We start from the raw sequence: 18,271 nt of genomic DNA on the forward strand, positions 1-18,271 counted from the left end.
CGGGCATTTCCGCCACAGAGGATGTTGTGTCTCTTGAATGACCATCGGTGTATGGACTGCCTTCACAATGGGGTAACGTTAAGTTGACAAGTCTTTATGCAGTCTGTTATGGAAAAGTTTCTCATCATTTTGTTGGAGGTCTGACAGAAGTATTGTTTTGGTAACTGCAACACTTGAGCTCTCCGATATGCTTCAAGCAGGCTGTGTCAGGATCGTGACTATGTTTGGCTAGTCACAACATTATAGACAAATTACTCTGTATCTTTGTAATGGGCTCTGATACCCTTTCCTGGGTCTTGTCCGCGCTATAGAAAACCCTAAAAATAAATAAATAAATAAATAATAGCAGGAAACAGAAGATAGTGGGGTTGATGATGCGGGACCAGGACAGTGAGACCTGTTTGTAGGTCACCCGCATATTTTCAGCAAGATAGTGTTAAAATATATATGGATTATGACGCATTGATAGGTGCTGGTTGGCAAAGACGAACAGGCGGTTGTAGAGTGTTATTCCTTTGTAATATTCATTTAAGAGCCTTTGGATAGGAGGAGCATTTGCCTTTTGAGGTCAGATATGCCAAGGATAGGGCCGGGTGCAAGGAGGTTAGGAAGGAAACGCGTTTTGTTTTAAAATGATACTGTAGTTTCAATTTACGATAATTAGAAACCTTAAAGATGCATACAACTATGCAAAATGCATTGCTGCTTTTCTTTGTTCGATCTCGATCCCTCATACAAAGGTATAACTGTTTAGAATTATTAAAATTAAAACCCAATAAATGTTGCAACCATCTTCAAATGCACTTCCTGGCGTTTTTGTCAAATATATTTTTCCAGAAGGCTTTATTTTATGTGATGCGGAGTAGATTCTGCTTTCCCTTGCACGATGAATTGTCTTCTCGATACATTTTCCCCTTTTGACTTTTAGAGGGCCTTGGGCAGCCAGTAAGCAGCACAGCATGCTATATTTTCAGTTATTGCTTGCAGACTCAACATTTGTTTTGTCAAATTTCTTGTAGCCTAGATTTTTTTAAGAATGGTTTGACAGTACAGTTGAAACATACCTAACGTGGGATTTTGCTCTGTCCAGAGAAGTATTACTTCTTCAACCCATATTGTTGATGTTTGGTGTATTATGTTGCCTCCTATTGAGTATCTGCATTGTAATGCATGAGGGGATACTTCTATTCTAAAAATACAGTCAGTTCTTTATCACATACATACATTGTACACATTACCAAAACTATTATCACCACTGTTATGAGTACCGCAGCCACCATTAGCACAATCACCTTTACTACCACCACAATTCCAACCATTACCATCATCGTTACCACTACCATTAGAAACTCCACCACCATCACCAGCATCACAGTTCACACCACCATTCCACTACCATCATTATACTACCACCAGACACACATCCTGCTGTCCTAGCGTCGACCAAGAGAATGACCGGACCTCGTAGTAAACTGACAATTATACTCTCTGTGCAATTCTCCCCGTAAAGCCTGAGCTAGGCTTTAGTCGTACCATTCCACAGCTACTCTTCTTCGCCAGCTTAGTTAAAGCCATGCGCAAGGCTTGGTGCAGTGGGTATACACAGATTGATCCCTTCCTCATTTAGCAGTGTAGCTACTCTAATCCCGCTAACCTCTATTTGTCGTTTTTGCCATTCGTGGCCTTTGAGGTCCAGGAATTTAGAAGCGTTGTATACATTAGAAGTATTACACTACTTATTGACATTATATTGACCAACTTTTATATAGTGCTTCATCCTGTAAATGTGATACCTAAACAATCAGAGATCACACTGCTAGGACAACTGAAATAAAGAACGATCATAAATAAATAAATTGGGAGCCGAAAGGAGCGTTCTGGTTCTACTATTGATTGTTATTTTTGCCCAGTTTCTCTTACTTGTTGCTTCATCATGCACTAAACCCACATGACTTCCAGATGCACAGATGGATGCATACTGTATTCATGGACATGACAAGCCTGCTTTATTATCAGATAGTTGCTTTATAATCAGACGCATGACATGAGTTATGGCATGAGCCTTGAATGGAAATGTTTTAAGGTATGTAAAAGTATATTTAATGTATACTTATCTGTTGGTAAGACCTGTCGAGACAGACTCACCATCTTAAGACTCATTACTGTCTGTTCTTGCTGAATAATTGCATGCTTGTTTGTAATCTTTGATTAAAGGGCAAGAAAAACAAATTAAAATAAATAAGTACATAAACTGAGAAATAAAGCACAACTATGATTTTTTTATTTATGCAATTAATTTAAGGCATTTCTTAAATATTAAATAATTGTTCTTGCGCTTCTCTGGCCATGAACGCTTGCAGGACGTGCCCTAGAGTATAGTTGGAGGTTGTTTGATTAAGTATCTCTGACAAAAATATAATTGACAAAAATACCAGCCAAGAAATATTGAGGACACAAATATCGACTTCACATATTTTGTATATAGAGCAACAAATATCAAAAGTAAAATATAGGCCAAAATATTGTCAATAAATGTGTAAGTAAATTTAATTTCAACTATTTTACACTATATTAACTTGACAATGTATATAAACTTTAAAAATATTATTACTTCTTTTAAATGAAACTTATAATAAAAAATACAAAATGCATAATGTACAAACATTAAATAAAAAACTTTAAAATAGGGGTAAAACATAAATGTAATATTTAAAAAAATAAAATTATTACTTAAACATGAGTGAAAAAATACTATTAAAAATTAACTAACTACACACACACTAGATATTACCTTATTTAAAAATATACACAGTAACAACATAAAACCTTAAGTAATATATATTAAAAATATATATTAAATCAACCTAAAAAAGTGCTACTCTTTCTCTAATGCACGCAGCATTAGTAGGAAAAGTGTTGGACTTTAGAGTGGTTAGATTTGCTATTCCCACTCCAGCTTAGGTAACAGTAAGTAAAATATTTAACTTAAAAAAACTCACGTTTCAGAGTTTCTAAATAAACTTAAAATATATTTTCCAAGAACAAATTGAAAACATATTTTTAACTTCATATAACTCATCAAAAATCAAAAACACTAAATTAACATAAACTATACAGAAATTGATATTACAAATTATACCCATTAAAATATAAAAATATATTGAAAATACGTCCTAACCTATTAACCTAAAATTCCAACAACCACAAAAACAAATTAAATAATGACAAAATGTAACTATACATATTACTAAAAAATATAATACAATCCTTAAATTAATTATTACACAGCAAAACATAAATATAATATCATTATTTAATATTCAAATTATTAAGATTTAGTAATTAGTAACAATCATCTAATTAATCAATTAACAAAAACATATTACAATATTTTTTAAATTATATATTAAATCACTAAAATCAATTACATGAATATCTAATGAACAAATTAGAACTTATAGAAAACTGTTTTACTCAATTTAGATATTTTTTACTTTAAGCAAATTCACACCCTATTCCCCTACAAATCCAACAAACCACCAAATAAATATTGACATAAAACATTAAAACTAAAATGTATTTCCAAATTAAGAAAACCACCCTAAAAAGAATTGAACATTCTTAACATTAAAATAATAACAACTTGTAACACAAAAACTAATAAAAATCAACCAAACATTAAAAAAGAACATAATCTATAATTAGATTTAAAATTATATAAAAAAAACTTCAAAATATATATTCTTACCTTCTGTCTTCCTTCCCATGATATTTTTAACATCACTATATTTTTCACACAATTTTTGTCTCGTGATATTTTTAAAACAATATTTTGTCACACTACAATCATTGAAGCTGCAGGAGAAGCACTTCGATCTAGATAGCTAGATGTTTCAATTGCCAGATGGGCACTATGCAGTGCCAAAGAGAATCTGAAAGTAGAATTGTCAGTCTGGGGCACTAAATATTTGAGTTTCTCACTTAAAGAAAGAAACATTCAAATTGAAAAAGGTGAGCTAATGAAAGGCCAGATGGATGCCAGACATTTGAACTAATTCCATAAGCTCCACTCATAAATTATGTTTCTGTTTCAAATATTCCATAATGGACAAGTATATACATATTCCCTCACTGTACCAGCCCCTCACTCATGCTCTTGCTCACCTCTAATAGTCACACATGCACTGTATGACACACGGAAGGCATTCTGCATCACATGTTAAAACAGAGCACCTTGTTCTCATTTAGCACTGCACAGATATTCTATCTGGCTATAAATTTTCCCAACAACACCCTCTAGTAATAAATGACGTGCACTCTTTTCCATCGGGCTTGCACTGGCCATGTATGCCAGCATAGGCTATATGTTAGAAACAGGGTAAAGTCGTCCAGTCTGATACCATCAGACATCAAGTTTATAATCTCACAAGTCATTGAACAAGTCACAGTCACCTTACTAAGGAACTGCATATTCACAATACTGGTATCATCATTATTTACTGATTCAGACACTGGTCTGTGATGGAAACCTCAAGAAAAGGTTTGAAAGACATCTGAACCTTCAGCAGAACGAAAACTTCATGCCAATAGCAGAGTGTGTGCTAACAATTGCATTCATCATCAGATAATATTAGTTGCTAGTTGAGTAATTGGGTGGGTTGAGCACATGCTATTGAGATGTGTATGCAACCGGCAAGTAAGAGAGGAATCCCAATAGGGGCTGGCTATGACCAGGAGGTTGACCTGAAAAAATCCAGACTTTTTTCCTGTAACAAACAAGCTTCAGCAATCTATTGGGTCTGGGTTTAATGTGTAGGCACATGCAATGTAAGCACATTAAAACCAGACAAGAAATAAAAGGCAGACTATGTTTACTTGCCTTCTAAACAATCCTGGTATTGCTTCGATTTCAAGTAAAGATTGGGTGATAAGAGAGACTTCATTATAATCCTCCTTTAGGTTCTATGACATAACATATTAGAAAGGACTATATTGAAAGTTCCCTTGTCACTCTTCCTTCTTTTAACAAAGAAACAAAATAAGAACTTCTTTGAATGCCAGGGAGTCTTCAGTACACCCTGGTTTGGGGTTGTATGAAACAGAAAGAAATAACAGTTGGTCGCCGGGGAACTTTTGAGAATTGCTGGAGGGAAGAGTGTGTGAGGAAATAAAGAGTGCACAATGAAGGAGTGGACTGGAGGGACACAGAAGAGTGTGGCAGGCAGAGCTAACGAGGAATTCATAAAGGAAAGAGTGAGGCACAAGAGTAAATAGAGGGAAGGCACAAAAGAAGAAAAGAGTGAAACAGATGGAAGGGAGACAGAAGGGATAGCCGGAGAGGTCCAAAATTGGATAGTCCAGTATGCAGGTCAATGTAGGCACTCTGGTGGAGGCGGGGGGATTCACTCAAACAACCAATTGCATTAGGTAAGAGTTGAAGTCTCCATTAGGCTGGGAAAATATGTGTTTGACAAAGTGGCATGCCAGAAGCTGATAGACGCGTGGTGAAGCCAGTGGTTGAAAGTGGTAGACCCAGAGTCCACTCTATGAATATTGTTAGCAATTGGTCTGTTTGATAGCTGCACTGTCAAAAAACAAGCTTAAACGTGTAATAAAGATGATATATAAAATCACATTTACATTTCAAACCCCAGAGTATCTACAGTGTTCAATAGAGAAAGTCATCCATTACTCAAAGGAATATAGTCCGTTAATTCTTACCAATAAAACTTAAAATGATGATCTTTGGAAGGGTAGCATCAATAAGCATAGATAGGGTGGGAGGCCATTGAAGATGTACCTGGATTTAAGCTCAACAGAGTCAAATTCAGTTTGTCAGAAAGCTGGAAGAAAGTTCATTAGCATGTCAAATACTAAAGTTAGGAATGTGTTGATTGCAGAATTTAGTTCAGCTCTACTAGTGGTAACAACAATATATCACTAGTAAAGTTGTATTTTTGTAAGTATGCTGCTGTTGTGCTCTGTGGAGCGCAAACAAGGGGATTCCCATTTTTATTTTTCATAAATTGATCAACTTTAAATAAATAGTGGTCATTGGAAGTGTGCCTGTTCCAAAATATTCGGAGGGAGATAATTTGATGAGAGCAGCAGCGTATTTATCTTTTTTGGATGAAAGTACTATGGCATGGGGACGCATAAAGTAGCTTAAACACCTGAGGACCACATTAATCTATCACTGAAGGCATGGCATATGCTGAAAAGAAATTGGAAAAGAATCTAAGAAAAATTACTCTTTTAGATGATACAAATGGATCTGTTTTGTTGCCGAATAATGTTAACACCACATATGGTACAACAAAACCACCCCTGTATAAAGTGTTGGGTAAATAAGTCTATTTGAAGCAGAGTCGTGGTTATACTTTTTGCACATCTCAAGAGTCTGATCTCTTTATATGATGTTGTATTGAAAAGAGCTTATGACACTGAAAGGTGTCTAAAGAAAATAATATATGATAACACTGGCGGCACTCAACTTTATGAACACTTGCAGTAGAGGCTGGGATTTCAAAACATTTAGTGCATGCACACTTAAAACAGTTTTGAAGAGGTTGCCACCTATGGGCCTGTATATAGCATAGTTAATTAGACTGTGAATGGACTACTCCAAATAGCAATGACCTGGTATGTAACTGCTACTTCTCAATATGTGGAAAAGGTGGCACTTTCAGGATGTTGATGTGGAATTTCTCCTAAGTCAGAATGGTGCCAGAACTTGCATATTCACTCACTTATCCACCTATACATTCCTTTCCGTGAGTTAAGTACCTGCTCAAGGGGTCAGTCTCTCACCTGTATGTCATTCATGCCTTAACTATACATTTTCTGTGAGAAATGAAAGCTTATACTAGACTTCCCTGCTGACTCTGGTCTGTGGGGAATGGGAAATTGCTCTTGCTGTCTTCTGTGAGAGATGGAAGCTTACTATGCTACTACCATCATGTAACAATTCTGTGAGTAATCAAAACTTGCACTGCTGCTGGCTGATTTGTAAGTGTCCCGTGATGGGGATAGCTTGCCCCCCTATCTATATTTGTCCTCTGCAGGGGGAAAGCTTGCGCTAATTCTGCCCCATGCCTACCTGTTCCATGAAGAAGGCATGTTCCTATTGCTGAACGAAGGTGTCTCTATAGCTTATGGGGAAAGAACATTGCAGGAGTGCAGGTAGTATTTAATTGAGGAGTCAACTTATTTTCAATTAAAGTTGTAAAATGGGTTTTAGTTTCCTTACACAGAAATAGTTATTGCTTACTGATGCGCTTAACTGCGTGGCCATGGTGACATCAGCTTCGAAGATGAATTGAAGACTCTGCTCAAGCAAATCAAGTACTAATAATCTCTGGAGATATATGTTTACGTGAAACGTGAGGCAAATATATATATTGGGTTGGTTTAAGATGCGCCTTTATAGGAAGCAAACCTTTTCTGATATTTGGCATTGCGTATTATACAACACCACGGCTGGAGGCACACTAGAACTTCAAATAATACTTGATAAAATTAACAGAATTTCGTTAGCAGAAGAGTTATTTCTGATTACAGCATACTAGCCCTTTGGGTCTTTATTTAGATAAACAAGCCCCCCTCTGTTACCATATACGATCAGCTCCGCTTTTGAAGCAATTAACTAAAGAAAATCAGTCAACATTTAGATCAGAATTTCTGTAAGGTGTTCAGCATTTGCACCTGACATGCGTTTGGTGGAGAATTTCTTGTAGACTAGACTGATCAATGTCAGATTGTACAGCCACCTTCCATTCCTTAAAAAGAATAAAGCGAGGACGTATATTAATGATAGTCAAAGCGAGCCTTTTTTTACTCGCCACCTGTAGTTGCTGCTACTTCGTGTACACGCAATCTAGATCATAAGGCTTCAAACACAGGACCATGAAATCGGGTCACTGCAGGAGCAAAAGTGGTGTTGTGTTTCACTTTATACGGTTATCCTTCTTTGTTCTCTCTCTCTCTTTTTTTTTGATATTAGTTGCTCAGAGCAGCATAAGTTCACATTTTGCAGAAACGTTAAATTACAACATGTCTGTCCTCTGTACAATAACGGAGTATTTTTTTAATCTTCCTCAATATATTCTAAGATTGATGCTAGAATAGTACATAATATTTCTGGACCATTTGGGAGAAAGTTACACTTTCACCAAGTAATATAGGGCTGTGGTTAGAATAACAAACAACTTTCCCAGCGTCCTCGAAACATCAGCTACCACAAGGGTGCAACTGAATTTAAATCTCAGTAAGTCCCCCCTCAGCACCTCTCATATCGTGCCCGAAGTGCTCGATGAACCTCCCCTAAATAACATCAATACTTTAGAAACATTATACAGACAGTAACATCAGTTCTATAACAATTAGAGTGGTTAATGTCGGCTCTGGGGGTGCCCAGCGATGCAATATTAGACAAGCATGTGCAATGCAATAGGTCTCGCATTTACACGAGTTTGAGCTATTGACATTGCAAATGACAATGCCTTTAATTTTTGTTTTCGTTTCTAATACATAAATAAAAGGCATTGTCATTTGCAATGTCAATAGCTCAAACTCGCAATAAATGCAGACCTGTTGCATTGCAAATGCTTGTTTATTCTATGTACTGCATGCAGTGCATAGGTTGTAAAAACTACACACTGCCCCACATGCTCCTCTTAATGTTTCTTGAGGGATTTTTGAAACCTAGACTGAGCCAAATAACGTTATACGCTTTGCTTGCCTCTGCCAAACTACAAGGTGCGGCTCCTTAATGGCCAATTGAAATCTGTCTCTCTGATCATGGTAAACGCGTTTGATAAAGGCATAACCCTAAATAGGACTAGGTTCACGTTCGATGCGCTGGGATGTCGTAGCCGGCGATGTATTCTTAGACAGGTATATGTTTGGGCAGGAGGTGACGTTTGATGCACTTGGATGTCGTACCAGGGGATGTATGCTGTGCCATGTATATGTCTGGGCAGGAGGCGACCCCAGGTATTCCGAGCATAGCCAAGCAGTGGAAAGGTCACCACCTATATCGTGCTGCTCTGCGTGCTGGTATTGGCCATCATTTTCCTGCGGGTTGGGTCTGCGGACCCTTCGGTGTCCTCCATTGGTTACACCGGCGGCAGGAGGCGGGGCCAGTGACGCGTGCTCCCGCTGCTTGGGCTGGGTTTCCCGGCGGCTGTAGTAGCGAAGGAGGCGCGGAAGGAGGCGGCGGCTGGCTGGGAGCGAGCCCGGCACCAGGTACACATCCCTGTCATGTCCTTGATGGTGGGGGGAGTGGGGCTGCGTCCGTGACACGCGCAATGTTGGACTGGCAACATATATGCGCCCTTGTAAAGGGCGCCATGTTGTAGGGTGGCTGTGCTGCTAGAGGTGGGCTGATATATAAATTCAGAGCGGGGACGGGGTGCTGCGCATTGCTGGCTCGTCTTCTTGGCCGCCGTGATTTCCCAGGGGCGCAAGGAAGCGTCGTAGTATGCACGTCTCTTCTAGCTGAGAGCTTGTGCTCACCTTAAATATTTCATTAGACAAACCGAGATCCGTAGCACTAGGGTTGCTTTCGTTCGTGTATGTATATGTTAGTATTATATGTGTTATATGCTTATGATGTATATATACGTACACATGTCCTGCTTGCTGTGTATACGCTGTGCCGGGGGATGGTTGGGCGGCGGGCGTCACTGTGCGCATCCTGCCTCGCTGTTCTAAGAGGCCAAGGGAGCATGCTGATGTGATGCATCTGGATGGGGCGTGGGGGAGGGGCACCCACCTACACTGGCAGACTGCGTGCGCGCGCTCTGGAGAAGTCGGCACCTGCGTGGCCGAGTGGCACCCCCAGATTGGGTGTGTCGCCATGGCACCGTACATCTGGGCCCGCCCGATTTGCGGCATCCATTAAAGGCTGACCGTGCCCGCTACATTTTGTGTCTGGTACTGATATATGCGTGGCAGTGCCCCTGTGTCGGGGTATGCCATGGTCGGAGGGCATCTCCATACTGATTTTTTTTGCGCTGGCATGGCTCTGCGCGAGTTGTAAAGGCAGTGTGCTCTCTCGGCTGCAGATGGGTGTGCATGTGTGTGATGGTTTCCTCCCCTGTTGGATTCTGCAATGCGGTGGGTGTGGTGCCCTGGTACATGCAATACTCAGAGCTCTGCAGTGGCCTCCAGCAGGTCCACTTCCCCGTCTCTCGCCAGACTTTCACCCGAAGTGTCTCCTTGGCTGCAGCAGGCAGGGGTGAAGGGACTCCAGGCGGAGCCGGTGACTGTGCGGAACATATGGTATGCATTAGAGCTGAGGAGGGGGAGAGGGCAGGACTTTTGTTTTCCCCTTCTTGTAAAACCATTAGTTCGCTCAAGGCAGTCATCTGATGCCTGGTGTTGAGTTACACTTTGCTGGAGTGTTTTTTTTTGTTCCGATGTTGCATTTTATGTCTGTTTCATTCAAACTAACCGCACACATTGCTCTGGAACTTAAGTGTGACCAGGGTGTTGATGTTAACACTTTAACAGACTGATCATTTAAGTGGACCGTGTTTCAGAGCCGTTTTTATTCTGTTACAGCATCAGCATTGCTTTCATCTCCTGTATTTCTTAGTCCACCCACTCTCCACGGCCTTATTTTTTTTTTTTTGTGACTAAGTAATGAAAAAGATTCCCCTGTACCACGTTCGATGCAACCTTGATTCACTCCGTCTGCTTCGCACCGTGGACGTGCAAACATGATTACCGCCTGTGTTTGGGCTGTCGGCGTTTACAGACGCACTTAGTATTACTGGGGATATCTATGGTGCACCAAGGTGCAGCGGGGCATTCTGTGTCACAGGGGTCACATCCCAGTGTGAGCAGGTTAGAGAAACACACACTGATGTTTAAAAACACCGGGCTCTGCAGAAAGGCTAGAGTGCACGTGCACACAACGACGCCTTGTCTGGGGTAGTAGGCGCTATATAAATGCAATCTAAACTCAAAAAGAAGACACTCGCAAAATGGGTGTTTTGGTATGCCGCATGTGTGCTGAAACGTCTTTACGGGCAGAAAACCGTAAGAAAACTCTGTTAATGCTCGAATTAGTAGCATCGGGGAAGAGAAAGCTAGATGAAGGGGTAAAGAGAGAGAGCGCTTTACCATGGCTGCCTGTGAACCTGCCATAACCAGCAGTCTCAATTGACTCATGCCATATTCAAATGCCATTTATTGTATACATTGCTAACCAAGTTTGTTCTTTAAAATACCCTGAAACTTCTTTCTGAAAATATGTTTTCAAGTAAATTCGATGTTTGTTAAACGCTCATGATGTAGTTCCACGGCAAGTCTCCAGACAGTGGCCAGCCCCCCACAGCCCCTTCAGTGCGCCTGTCTGTCCTGTTTGAGATTCAGAGGCACAGCACAGCGAGGCCCTGCCAGGCCCCACTTCCGCTTCTGTTCCTTCATTCTTTGGCAGGCGCGAGCCAGAGCTGTTTTCCAGGCAGTTAGCCTTTTGGCTGACTTTCTCCTCTTTGGTGGAAAGAAATGCTGAAATGTGATTTTGTACTGTTTGCAGTACCTCCAAGACGTATTCATTGTAGCAGAGTGTAGCCAAAGGACAGCACTATGTTCCATAGTGTGTTTGTTCTAATGCTTTTTCTCTGATTAGGAGCTTCCGAGATGGAATACTTTTAATTGGACAGTGCTGGCACTTCTCAAGAGAGACATACTACTTTTAATTGGAGAGTACCGGCACTTCTCAGAAACAAGCACTTCTATTTTTCCATTTCAAGCACTGGTTTACTGGCACTGAAGGCTTTGTTGAGAGATCCATTTATGTTTAAAAGTGGTTCTGCACAGGCAGTGCTGAACCCGCTGACCTATCCTACGTTTATTACAGTTGTAATATTTAGAGCATTAGTTAAAATTGCTGAAGAGAACTGCCAGTGCTCAATGTCATCTACCTGCTTCCAACTGAGAGGTCCAGTATCCTCCCATTGACAGTAATGCCTCCATGTTGAGAAGGGCTGACACTCACCTACTCCAAAAAATATAAGTGGATGTAATCAGATCTCAACAGTACCTGCTCATGTAAAGTGCAGGTAAAAAAGCTATGGAAGCTTGTCTAGTGGAACAGCACTTGTGTAGGGCAGCCGGCTTAGAAGTAGGGGGTGTCGCCAGGGCTTTAAGTGGGGGGAAAAACTGGGGGTGCTCTAAAAGGGGCGGGAAAACCTCTTAAAGGGGTGTGGCCTATCCAAGTTGGGGCTTGGTCTAAATCAAGATAACTAGCATTGTGTTAGGGCTGGGGCAGGATCACGCAGACTAGGTCCTCTGTGCTTGACTTGTTGCTGGATTACACTGCAGCCTTGACGCTCAGTGTGAAAGGTCAGAGCAGGGTCGTGCTGGAGCAGTCTGCCTGTGATAATCTCTCTCCTAATCATCCCACAGTGTCATGGCTGGCACCACGGCGACATTGCTCCTGCGCTGCAAAAAGAGAAGGGAAATCCTGAGAGAAAATGGCTCTTTTTAAAGGTTTCCCTTCCTCCTACAACACGGCTCACATGGCGGACGGGAAGAGAGGAAAAGGTGAGAGGTGCTATATGCACATTTATTGACATGTGCCTTACTGTAGGGGCAATCACTACAAGCAGGGCTTTAAGTGGGCCAGGTCTGTTCGGGTCTGAGCACTGGCAGTTATTTTCAGTAGTGAGCAAAATGAGCATGCGCACATCAATGTGCATGCTCTCACTGCAGTCCAAGAAAAAACAAGCATTGGCATAGCCAATATGTCTCCCCTTTGGGACCTTATAAGTGTTTAGCCATGCAACAGTTGCATAACTAAATACTTATAAGGTCCCAAAAGCGAGACCTATTGGCTATGCAAGGCGGCCGCGCGGCCGCGAATGTGAAAGTAATCGAGGTAAAGCGAAGTGCGCGCGCGCACACATGCACTTTAGCTCTAGGCTGGCCTGGTAGCACTTTTTGGAGCCCACTCAATAAGTCTCACCAGACCAGCGCATGCGCTGGGTCATGCGAGACCTAAAAAGAAAACGATGCATTCCATGAAGTTGTAAAGGCAAAAGAAAAAAGTAGTTTCCTGATGTGAGTGGAAGGATAGAAGTCATCTAATCAAAAGGATGGCAAAGAACCTGTGCTGCAAAGGAAGGGACTGACTCAAGAACAGGATGTACAGCCACTGTATAATGAACAAGCAAGAGAGTGACAAGGAAGACAACCAATGGTAAGCAATGGGCTGGCCTCAAGCCCACACTATTTGTATTGTCCACAACAGGTTTTCAACAACAGACAACTAAAAACTGCCAGTAGGTTGAGACCGCAAAAAATAGGTGTCAACATAGATTTAATCAATCAATCAATTATAGGTTCTGGCCATTCCAGAATCTCAAAGCGTCAATGAATGGCCTGTTTCATTGGAACAGGTACGAACCCTAGTCAAACTCTTCCTGCACAGCTCGAGAAGGTTCCAATACAGCTCTTGCTTACTGTCGTGATGCTAAATACACAGGGCTCAATGTGCCTGCAGCACTAATGCCGTCAGCATCTTAGGCTGCTCCTAGAAATCGAGTTCCTTTTGATTTGGTGAGAAGAGAACATGAGGGGATGTTCACACATTGTAGGAAAGCAAAGGTCAGCACAGGAGAGGGCTTTTCTAAACGTGATGCAACTGGAGCGCAAATGACTGTGCCAGAAGTGCTTTGACTCCCGTCCAGGTCACTGAGAATGGTTGAACAGTGTACGGATTTTTGAATGCGGGTGCAGTCTGTTATTCCACCACTAGGGAAAGTTTCTCAGTCTAAAATGCAGCGTTGCTATGATCTTCAAATTGTTTGGTAAAATTAACGCACTGCACTATGCTGATACAATTACAGCGTGGAATCAGTGGCTCATAAAGAGATCACCAAACAGCAGCTCATAGCAACTCAAATAGCAATGCAGGGCTTTGCGAGGCCCGATAATAGAGCCCGATGGAGACCCGTTTCGAGGCCCCCTGAAAATAACTGGCGGTGCTCAGACCCGGACAGACCCGGCCCACTTAAAGTCCTGGGTGTAGCTACCTTTGTTGCAGCAGGTCCAGTGGCACTGGGGCCAGCAGCCCCGAGGGGCCCTTTGAGCGCTGCCAGTGCTGCATTTAACTACCCTTGTAGGAATATGTGATGTTACAAGGCATGCCATTACATCGCATGCCGTTGCAACGCAAACCTTTACCCCGATTTTCTGTCGGGGGAGCGCTGGAAGTTGGAATAGATTAATTTTCTATTCCAACTCCAGTGGGTGCAACAGTAGGGAAGGTGTTGGAGTTAAATCTAACACCTTCTACCCACTGCTGCACACCTTTTGCGTTGCAACGGCATGCGATGTAAGGGCATGCGTTGTAACGGTTGCGTTAAAAAGGCAGTCAAGATGGCCATTTCCTTTCTTGCACCAGAACCCATGGCATTCTTGCTACCGTACTGCATAGAAGACTGGCCTTCCATAGTGCACCTCCAAAGCCTCCTGAGGTGTGACCTTACCAGAGGCTGTTCCTAAAGCTGGTTTGGATGACGCCTGAATGCTTCTATCTTTTTTTCTATATTTAGGAGAGCACTTAGGATTCTGCCGAAACTAAGATCTAAACCAAAGTGGTCTAAGATATCTGTCTAGAGTGGTTCATTGTGGAAACATGGTTCAGATTCACAAAGATTTTGCAGTGACTTGCCCTTGTATTACTCCTGGCTCCTTCCTGAATTCCGGGAGTAAGTCAGGTAAGAATATGACTTACTCATGAGGAATACTACAAAAGTAACTCGCACCTACTTAAAGCAAATTCCTTGTGAATCGTTCCTTTGTTTAATTAACACCATATGCCACACCTGAACGTAAGTTTCTTCGCTGAGAGGGCGTTTGCTCTGTTTGTCTTTTGTTTAACTTGTGGTTGTAATTTTTTGACTTCGAAGGATTTGCACAAAAAGTCCTGAAAATACATCTTGTGGCGTCTTGAATGACTCGGTACCTATTTAGCGAAATTAACTTGAGGTGCGCCCCTGTTTATAGTCTCATACTTTAGTAAAATGTACACTACTTTCTGGTGTAAGTTATAGGAAAGCTGCGGCAACAACCCAGCTTTACTCTGCACATTTCTTGTCTAGTGCCGCTCGAGCGCTCGCAGCTGGTCTTTTCGCGCCAGGCTCCACTGTGTGGGAATTTTTGCCGACCACGATAAATCGTCGTGGTTTCCTTTGACTCGGGGTGTCACGTTTTTGAAAAGATGCCACATCAGCTGCTAATGTTTAGAACGGTGCCCATTTCCCTTTGCCTCTTGGCATGCAGACGCAAGGAAGCCGCGCGCCTTTCCCGCCGTGTTGAGAAGCACTGATTTGCAAATATTTCTTGAATAGTCAGCTGGAAAGTGTGAGTAAATGGTTAGTGGTTCCAGTCTGTGGTGAAATACGAGGGGCCAATGCTTGCTGCACGTGCTGTGTGAGAGTTCACCCTCCTTCCTCCTCTTGCTCCATTTCTGCCAGTCATGCACTGCAGTGCAGAAGTAGCTCTGTGGAGAACGACTATAATGCACCCTGGGATGTGATTGGCTAGCATTTAGTGCATTGGCTTCACTGTGCTTGGGAGCAACTGGGAAGAACTAAATATCGCACGGCTTTTAATGCACTGATCACACAGCATTCGGGCACAGCAGTGTAAGTTTACATGTCTTTGGCATCGCAGAAATTAGGCAGCATCTCCTTCTAAAAACACCTTTTCTGTCATAGCTTCGCCATCCTGAGATGGAGCGGTAGTCTGTGTACTCGATATATGCAGGCTGTTGCCTTAGGAATAGGTGAATCCCTGCTCTGTGCAGTGGCCTTGCTGGGGCAGAAGAAAAGAGGGTGTGGCAGTACATATTCAAACATCATGAAAGTAGAATTGTTCCTTTGCTTTTTAGGTCGAGCCCAGTGCTTTAAATGGGCCGGTACTCACCGGTACTGACTACCGACACTTCTTAGATTTATCACTCTGAGTACCGACACTTCTCTACTGCCGAGGAGAGTACCGGTACTCATTAAACGCTGGTGCTGGCGGCCTGACTCTGACAGCCCAGGCACTTCTGTAGACCTTAGCCGAGCCCCGCTGAACTATTCAGCTTGGGCTCATCTGCATACCGTCGGGGTGTTCACCATCACGGGGTGTTGCAAACACAGATATCGAGGCAGCCGGTGACAGTGCTATTAAGAAAGCCGTGGGAGGTAACCAGGCTCAAATAACTTTAATCCCACCTGACTCTTTTGTTAAGTGTCTGCTTATGCCTGTCTGCTTGCCTGTGATTGTTTTTGTGTGAGAGAAATACGAGAGAAAGGGGGAGAGAATATAGACACTCATGGAAGGTATATCAAAGGTAATGTGTGGAATGCTTGTGTGTGCACATCTGCTAGTTTCTTTCTGTGTCGCTGGAACAGCAATTAACAGTATTGATGTTGCACATATTAAAAAACAAGGAAATGTTAAAGTATCACCGCGTTTGGCGTTCCTTGTGTAATGAGTAAACAAACCTTCTTTGTTTATTGAAAGACAACTCTCATGTGTTTTGGTATGTGCTGCAAGCAATATATAAGTCGAAAAGTATCGGAATCACTTCCAAGCCCCGCCCCAAGCCCCGCCTACTCGCCACATTTACATGAGTACCTGCACTATTTTTCTCCCATTTAAAGCACTGGGACTCAAGCCTATAAGACAGCTTATGCTCTGTCTGTTGCAAGACTTATTGTGGACTTACCAAGAACAGAGGCGGCTTAGGGCTCGCCCATTGCTTACCATTGCTTGGCGTCACTGTCATTTGCTTGCTTCTTATTCAAAGGCTTGCCTTGTTTGTCCTATGTCTGCCGCCCCCCCCCCACCGCCCCGAGTATTGTGTATTGTCCTTTACAGACATACTTCCACTGATCACTTTTAGGGACCTACTTTTTTTTTTACTTAAGCACTCCACAAAAATTCATGTGTTTTCCAGCTAGCTTCCTCAAGTACTTCTTTTTACTCCTCCTGCACCGATGTGCTTCTCTCTGCCTCCCTCTCTGAGGTGATTGGCAGTGTATGCTTTTTCCCTGCCGTATTGCTTTCTTACAGGTGAGAAAGCAGTACATTAGCGATTCTGCCCTCCCCGCGCTTCTCTTTCTATATACCCGTTTGCTCCCTTCATGCTCCACTTTGCTGGATAGTGCCCACTCCCTCCTCTCTCCGCACTGTGTTGCTTCTGCCACCCCAATGGCACAGCTCTACACGCCCTCCAAGTTGCTTTCTCCAGCCATTTCCTCCTTCTCTCTCTCTCATGTTGCTTCTGAACCCCAAGAAGTGTTACTCCGCCCATCCTGGCACTCTGTGGTTCTCGCCCCCTAACTGGTGCTTCAATTTAAAAAAGAACACATGCCTCATTATGTAGGCCCATGCATGCATGTGGCACGCCTACGAAATGATGTAATGTATGTGTTATAGCGCCTTTTAAAATTTATATTGGCTTTAGTCATGCCGCCCAGCATGGAGGATGCAGCATGAGGAGAAATCACTAGCAAAGCCAATAGGCCCCAAAGGTGAGACCTAATAGCTTTGCCAGTGCTTGTTTCTCCTTATTCTTAAAATGTTTGCCTTGATCGCGTAATGAGACCGAGACGTAAGGTGAAGTTCTCATCAGAAACTCAAGCAATGCTTTTTCACCAACCCGTCATTCTTGGGGTGTTAATTCTAGCTATTGTATGTCTTTTGCCAGTGTCACTATGTACATTTATGTTAATGGCCCCTGTTTTACTCCTCATCTTCCGATTTTTTACCTAAATGTCGATGTACCACCCAAAGTAGGTACCTCCTCTAAGCATCGAGTTCTGTGCACCGATAATATACGACATGTTCCTACCTCGCTGCATAGCTGCCAAGGTTTCAGATTGCTATGTGTGACTTTTTCATAATCTCCTTTTAATTATGAGTGACGTTTCAACAACTATGATTGACACTTTCGCACGAGCAAAATCAAGCAATGAAGACGAGGGAAGCATATACATATAAAAAATTACACCCTAAACAATTAATCCTGCCAGATTAATCCAGCCTGGTACGCCGACGCACCGGACCTCCGACTGCTCCCTGGCAATCAATCGAATAAATGCAGCAGAAGAGCATCAGGATTGCAGGCCACCTCTCTGCCCCACATGGAGACTCGCCCGAGTCTGTAACAGGGTTGAGAGCCCAAGCAGCATTAGCCTATATCATAATAATTATTGAGTCTGCTGACTTGCGGACTCCAGCCACCACAGTCAGGATGGCA

At 42.3% G+C, this 18,271-nt stretch overlaps 1 protein-coding gene across 50 annotated transcripts in view; it reads left to right on the forward strand.

Annotated features, from left to right (window-relative positions):
• The window catches only part of EPB41L3 (erythrocyte membrane protein band 4.1 like 3), a 904,669-nt gene that overhangs the window by 208,433 nt on the left and 677,965 nt on the right, over positions 1-18,271 (forward strand). For 41 of the 50 annotated variants that reach the window (XM_085606010.1, XM_085606016.1, XM_085606012.1 and 38 more), the window contains exon 1: positions 9,127-9,246. The exons of the other annotated variants lie outside the window; for them this stretch is intronic. The gene's annotated coding sequence lies outside the window, so the exon portion shown is untranslated. Of the gene's footprint in view, positions 1-9,126; positions 9,247-18,271 lie in introns of those variants that run through there. 50 annotated transcript variants of the gene reach the window in all.

Source organism: Triturus cristatus, chromosome 5_1 (assembly GCF_964204655.1).
Source record: "Triturus cristatus chromosome 5_1, aTriCri1.1, whole genome shotgun sequence".
Lineage (NCBI taxonomy): Eukaryota > Metazoa > Chordata > Amphibia > Caudata > Salamandridae > Triturus > Triturus cristatus.